This window comes from Triturus cristatus, chromosome 4_1 (assembly GCF_964204655.1).
Source record: "Triturus cristatus chromosome 4_1, aTriCri1.1, whole genome shotgun sequence".
Lineage (NCBI taxonomy): Eukaryota > Metazoa > Chordata > Amphibia > Caudata > Salamandridae > Triturus > Triturus cristatus.
The window spans coordinates 137,438,404-137,445,903 of record NC_140585.1 but is presented as its reverse complement, the minus strand read 5'-3'; the positions used below and the strand labels follow the sequence as shown (position 1 = coordinate 137,445,903).

General features: G+C 40.1%; 2 non-coding genes across 2 annotated transcripts; both read left to right on the top strand.

The window, feature by feature from the left end:
- Positions 1–5,168: 5,168 nt before the first annotated feature.
- Positions 5,169–5,241, top strand: TRNAR-CCU (transfer RNA arginine (anticodon CCU)). The gene has a single exon. It is a non-coding gene; the product is annotated as a tRNA-Arg (tRNA).
- Positions 5,242–6,756: 1,515 nt separating this feature from the next.
- On the top strand, positions 6,757–6,829 carry TRNAR-CCU (transfer RNA arginine (anticodon CCU)). The gene has a single exon. It is a non-coding gene; the product is annotated as a tRNA-Arg (tRNA).
- Positions 6,830–7,500: the final 671 nt, after the last annotated feature.

The following is a 7,500-nucleotide window of genomic DNA, read 5'->3' as shown; positions in this document are numbered from 1 at the left end:
TTGATACCATTTTCTAAGCCCAGTATATTGAGAAAAGAAGTAAGTGAAGAAGAAGTGTGGAGTCGAAAGTGGTTCTCCAATTTCTCTCCACTTGCTAAAATTGCAAAGTCTCCATTATAGCATAGAAGAGAGCGTTAAAGTCGGGGATGGAAGAGGATGAAAATGGGAAGTTTACTTATAGAGAGAAGTGAGAAATGCCCTGTGTGCACACACCGGTGTCTGACCATAGAATACATTTAAATAATGTCTCTAGAAAAGAGCTGTGCATGTGTGCCTCAGTGGCCTAATGGATAAGGCACTGGCCTCCTCAGCCAGGGATTGTGGGTTCGAGTCCCATCTGAGGTGATTTCAAAAATCCTCCCTCTATCTTTTCCAGAAAATTAGGTAGATTTATTACATGCTTCCTCTCAGAAGTTTATGAGGGATTAGTTACTTTGAAACGGTCCCATTTTACTTGTGTACACTTCACAGTCATGTTAGTGTTCTGAAACTGCAAAGTATATTTTTAAATGCCTATTTTTGTGAGATGCATTTTCTACCGGCCAGAACATATTCCTTTGGAAAAAATGATTTGAATTGGATTGGTGTGAATCTTGTTTCTAGAGGTGGTGACAGGCTTTCAGCTACTTGAATAGGTCAAGCCAGGATTCATAAAACGTATACAACCTATGTGAGTGTGAAAAATTAGCATATGCAGGAAGGAGCAATTTGTCCTACTTTCAAAACAGTTTCACTCCACGTCTGGAAACTTCCAGAGCTATGTAGAGAATACAAATGAGCTTTAACCCCTTCCATGCTCATGACGGAACGATTCCGCCATGAGCATCGGTTGAGCTGTGCTCATGACGGAACCGTTCCGTCATGGCCCCGCCCGCGCTCGAACCCTTCAGCACCGCGGGGGAATCCGCGCAGCGCTGAAGGGGTTAAACTCATGAGGAAAGAGGTTTGTATGCAAAAAGGAAAACAAAAGCATATCGTACTCATAAAATACTCAATACATAGATTCCAAAACAGTGCTTCCAGCGAAAAGAGCTGAAAGAACACTATGGGATGTAAACCTGAATACCTTTCAATAATATGTTCTCCATCCATGCATACCACCTACATGATAAAAATCATCTCAGGTGAACGGATGACCGCGTGGCCTAATGGATAAGGCATCTGACTTCGGATCAGATGATTGAGGGTTCGAGTCCCTTCATAGTCATTTTTGGCCAATGGTCACACAATCTGCTTTACATTCAGAGTGGAAAAAGTCTTTTCCAATACTCTTGTAGTCCTCACTTTCTCATTACTAATCATTAATAAAGTGGAGTACATACTGTAAACTCATTCAGGTTGCATCTTCAGTCTAACTACTTGTGCATTTTAGTGGCATTAAAAAGTGCTTCTATGCCGACGCACTGAATATGTAATAGGTTTGCAGAATTTTGACGTGACAGAATGGGTTTTTAGCTTAAGTGTGTGTAGAAGAACTGCAAGGTGTGTGCCTATGTGTGCATAGAGTGCTACATGTGTAAAGTCTGTATGATTTGGGCAGTTAAAGTGCTGAATTTGCCTCCGAGTAAGAAAAGTACTACAAAAAATGTATAAAGGATCGGCACATTGGCTGCCTTTGCCGATGCCCCCGTTGCCTAATTTGTAGTGTAATGGTTAAGTTGCAGAGTGTGGTTGAACTTGGTTAGGAGACTTGGTGCCTCTTTCCGTGTTCTGCTGATGATAAGGATGGCTTGATACCATTTTCTAAGCCCAGTATATTGAGAAAAGAAGTAAGTGAAGAAGAAGTGTGGAGTCAAAAGTGGTTCTCCAATTTCTCTCCACTTGCTAAAATTGCAAAGTCTCCATTATAGCGTAGAAGAGAGCGTTAAAGTCGGGGATGGAAGAGGATGAAAATGGGAAGTTTACTTATAGAGAGAAGTGAGAAATGCCCTGTAGGCACACACCGGTGTCTGACCATAGAATACATTTGAATAATGTCTCTAGAAAAGAGCTATGCATGTGTGCCTCAGTGGCCTAAAGGATAAGGCACTGGCCTCCTAAGCCAGGGATTGTGGGTACGAGTCCCATCTGAGGTGATAACAAAAATCGTCCCTCTTTCTTTTCCAGAAAATTAGGTAGATTTATTACATGCTTCCTCTCAGAAGTTTATGAGGGATTAGGTACTTTGAAACGGTCCCATTTTACTTGTGTACACTTCACAGTCATGTTAGTGTTCTGAAACTTCAAAGTATTTTTTTAAATGCCTATTTTTGCGAGATGTATTTTCAACCGGCCAGAACATATTCCTTTGGAAAAAATGATTTGAATTGGATTGGTGTGAATCTTGTTTCTAGAGGTGGTGACAGGCTTTCAGCTACTTGAATAGGTCAAGCCAGGATTCATAAAACTTATACAACCTATGTGAGTGTGAAAAATTAGCATATGCAGGAAGGAGCAATTTGTACTGCTTTCAAAACAGATTCACTCCACGTCTGGAAACGTCCAGAGCTATGTAGAGCATACAAATGAGCTTTAAACTCATGAGGAAAGAGGTTTGCATGCAAAAAGGAAAACAAAAGCATATCGTACTCATAAAATTCTCAATATATAGATTCCAAAAAAGTGCTTCCAGTGAAAAGAGCTGAAAGAAGACTATGGAATGTAAACCTGAATACCTGTCAATAATATGTTCTCCACCACCTACATGATAAAAATCATTTCAGGTGAACGGATGACCGCGTGGACTAATGGATAAGGCGTCTGACTTCGGATCAGAAGATTGAGGCTTCGAGTCCCTTCGTGGTCGTTTTTGGCCAATGGTCACACAATCTGCTTTACATTCAGAGTGGAAAAAGTATTTTCCAATACTCTTGTAGTCCTCACTTTCTCATTACTAATCATTAATAAAGTGGAGTACATACTGTAAACTCATTCAGGTTGCATCTTCAGTCTAACTACTTGTGCATTTTAGTGGCATTAAAAAGTGCTTCTATGCCGACGCACTGAATCTGTAATAGGTTAGCAGAATTTTGACGTGACAGAATGGGTTTTTAGCTTAAGTGTGTGTAGAAGAACTGCAAGGTGTGTGCCTATGTGTGCATAGAGTGCTACATTGATAAAATCTGTATGATTTGGGCAGTTAAAGTGCTGATTTTGCCTCTGAGTAAGAAAAGTACTACACAAAATGTATAAAGGATCAGCACATTGGCTGCCTTTGCTGATGCCCCCGTTGCCTAATTTGTAGTGCAATGGTTAAGTTGCAGAGTGTGGTTGAACTTGGTTAGGAGACTTGGTGCCTCTTTCCGTGACCTGCTGATGATAACGATGGCTTGATACCATTTTCTAAGCCCAGTATATTGAGAAAAGAAGTAAGTCAAGAAGAAGTGTGGAGTCGAAAGTGGTTCTCCAATTTCTCTCCACTTGCTAAAATTGCAAAGTCTCCATTATAGCATAGAAGAGAGCGTTAAAGTTGGTGATGGAAGAGGATGAAAATGGGAAGTTTACTTATAGAGAGAAGTGAGAAATGCCCTGTGTGCACACACCGGTGTCTGACCATAGAATACATTTAAATAATGTCTCTAGAAAAGAGCTATGTATGTGTGCCTCAGTGGCCTAATGGATAATGCACTGGCCTCCTAAGCCAAGGATTGTGGGTTCGAGTCCCATCTGAAGTGATAACAAAAATCCTCCCTCTATCTTTTCCAGAAAATTAGGTAGATTTATTACATGCTTCCCCTCAGAAGTTTATGAGGGATTAGTTACTTTGAAACGGTCCCATTTTACTTGTGTACACTTCACAGTCATGTTAGTGTTCTGAAACTGCAAAGTATATTTTTAAATGCCTATTTTTGTGAGATGCATTTTCGACCGGCCAGAACATATTCCTTTGGAAAAAATGATTTGAATTGGATTGGTGTGAATCTTGTTTCTAGAGGTGGTGACAGGCTTTCAGCTACTTGAATAGGTCAAGCCAGGATTCATAAAACGTATACAACCTATGTGAGTGTGAAAAATTAGCATATGCAGGAAGGAGCAAATTGTCCTACTTTCAAAACAGTTTCACTCCACGTCTGGAAACTTCCAGAGCTATGTAGAGAATACAAATGAGCTTTAAACTCATGAGGAAAGAGGTTTGTATGCAAAAAGGAAAACAAAAGCATATCGTACTCATAAAATACTCAATATATAGATTCCAAAAAAGTGCTTCCAGCGAAAAGAGCTGAAAGAACACTATGGGATGTAAACCTGAATACCTTTCAATAATATGTTCTCCATCCATGCATACCACCTACATGATAAAAATCATCTCAGGTGAACGGATGACCGCGTGGCCTAATGGATAAGGCTTCTGACTTCGGATCAGAAGATTGAGGGTAAGAGTCCCTTCGTGGTCATTTTTTGCCAATGGTCACACAATCTGCTTTACATTCAGAGTGGAAAAAGTATTTTCCAATACTCTTGTAGTCCTCACTTTCTCATTACTAATCATTAATAAAGTGGAGTACATACTGTAAACTCATTCAGGTTGCATCTTCAGTCTAACTACTTGTGCATTTTAGTGGCATTAAAAAGTGCTTCTATGCCGACGCACTGAATATGTAATAGGTTTGCAGAATTTTGACGTGATAGAATGGGTTTTTAGCTTAAGTGTGTGTAGAAGAACTGCAAGGTGTGTGCCTATGTGTGCATAGAGTGCTACATGTGTAAAATCTGTATGATTTGGGCAGTTAAAGTGCTGATTTTGCCTCCGAGTAAGAAAAGTACTACACAAAATGTATAAAGGATCGGCACATTGGCTGCCTTTGCTGATGCCCCCGTTGCCTAATTTGTAGTGCAATGGTTAAGTTGCAGAGTGTGGTTGAACTTGGTTAGGAGACTTAGTGCCTCTTTCCGTGTCCTACTGATGATAAGGATGGCTTGATACCATTTTCTAAGCCCAGTATATTGAGAAAAGAAGTAAGTGAAGAAGAAGTGTGGAGTCGAAAGTGGTTCTCCAATTTCTCTCCACTTGCAAAAATTGCAAAGTCTCCATTATAGCATAGAAGAGAGCGTTAAAGTCGGGGATGGAAGAGGATGAAAATGGGAAGTTTACTTATAGAGAGAAGTGAGAAATGCCCTGTGTGCACACACCGGTGTCTGACCATAGAATACATTTAAATAATGCCTCTAGAAAAGAGCTATGCATGTGTGCCTCAGTGGCCTAATGGATAAGGCACTGGCCTCCTAAGCCAGGGATTGTGGGTTCAAGTCCCATCTGAGGTGATAACGAAAATCCTCCCTCTTTCTTTTCCAGAAAATTAGGTAGATTTATTACATGCTTCCTCTCGGAAGTTTATGAGGGATTAGGTACTTTGAAACTGTCCCATTTTACTTGTGTACACTTCACAGTCATGTTAGTGTTCTGAAACTGCAAAGTATATTTTTAAATGCCTATTTTTGTGAGATGCATTTTCGACCGGCCAGAACATATTCCTTTGGAAAAAATGATTTGAATTGGATTGGTGTGAATCTTGTTTCTAGAGGTGGTGACAGGCTTTCAGCTACTTGAATAGGTCAAGCCAGGATTCATAAAACGTATACAACCTATGTGAGTGTGATAAATTAGCATATGCAGGAAGGAGCAATTTGTCCTACTTTCAAAACAGTTTCACTCCACGTCTGGAAACTTCCAGAGCTATGTAGAGAATACAAATGAGCTTTAAACGCATGAGGAAAGAGGTTTGTATGCAAAAAGGAAAACAAAAGCATATCGTACTCATAAAATACTCAATATATAGATTCCAAAAAAGTGCTTCCAGCGAAAAGAGCTGAAAGAACACTATGGGATATAAACCTGAATACCTTTCAATAATATGTTCTCTATCCATGCATACCACCTACATGATAAAAATCATCTCAGGTGAACGGATGACCGCGTGGCCTAACGGATAAGGCGTCTGAATTCGGATCAGAAGATTGAGGGTTCGAGTCCCTTCGTGGTCATTTTTGGCCAATGGTCACACAATCTGCTTTACATTCAGAGTGGAAAAAGTCTTTTCCAATACTCTTGTAGTCCTCACTTTCTCATTACTAATCATTAATAAAGTGGAGTACATACTGTAAACTCATTCAGGTTGCATCTTCAGTCTAACTACTTGTGCATTTTAGTGGCATTAAAAAGTGCTTCTATGCCGACGCACTGAATATATAATAGGTTTGCAGAATTTTGACGTGACAGAATGGGTTTTTAGCTTAAGTGTGTGTAGAAGAACTGCAAGGTGTGTGCCTATGTGTGCATAGAGTGCTACATGTGTAAAGTCTGTATGATTTGGGCAGTTAAAGTGCTGATTTTGCCTCCGAGTAAGAAAAGTACTACAAAAAATGTATAAAGGATCGGCACATTGGCTGCCTTTGCTGATGCCCCCGTTGCCTAATTTGTAGTGCAATGGTTAAGTTGCAGAGTGTGGTTGAACTTGGTTAGGAGACTTGGTGCCTCTTTCCGTGTCCTGCTGATGATAAGGATGGCTTGATACCATTTTCTAAGCCCAGTATATTGAGAAAAGAAGTACGTGAAGAAGAAGTGTGGAGTCGAAAGTGGTTCTCCAATTTCTCTCCACTTGCTAAAGTTGCAAAGTCTCCATTATAGCATAGAAGAGAGCGTTAAAGTCGGGGATGGAAGAGGATGAAAATGGGAAGTTTACTTATAGAGAGAAGTGAGAAATGCCCTGTGTGCACACACCGGTGTCTGACCATAGAATACATTTAAATAATGCCTCTAGAAAAGAGCTATGCATGTGTGCCTCAGTGGCCTAATGGATAAGGCACTGGCCTCCTAAGCCAGGGATTGTGGGTTCGAGTCCCATCTGAGGTGATAACAAAAATCCCCCCTCTATCCTCTCCAGAAAATTAGGTAGATTTATTACATGCTTCCTCTCAGAAGTTTATGAGGGATTAGTTACTTTGAAACGGTCCCATTTTACTTGTGTACACTTCACAGACATGTTAGTGTTCTGAAACTGCAAAGTATATTTTTAAATGCCTATTTTTTGAGATGCATTTTCGACCGGCCAGAACATATTCCTTTGGAAAAAATGATTTGAATTGGATTGGTGTGAATCTTGTTTCTAGAGGTGGTGACAGGCTTTCAGCTACTTGAATAGGTCAAGCCAGGATTCATAAAACGTATACAACCTATGTGAGTGTGATAAATTAGCATATGCAGGAAGGAGCAATTTGTCCTACTTTCAAAACAGTTTCACTCCACGTCTGGAAACTTCCAGAGCTATGTAGAGAATACAAATGAGCTTTCAACGCATGAGGAAAGAGGTTTGTATGCAAAAAGGAAAACAAAAGCATATCGTACTCATAAAATACTCAATACATAGATTCCAAAACAGTGCTTCCAGCGAAAAGAGCTGAAAGAACACTATGGGATGTAAACCTGAATACCTTTCAATAATATGTTCTCCATCCATGCATACCACCTACATGATAAAAATCATCTCAGGTGAACGGATGACCGCGTGGCCTAATGGATAAGGC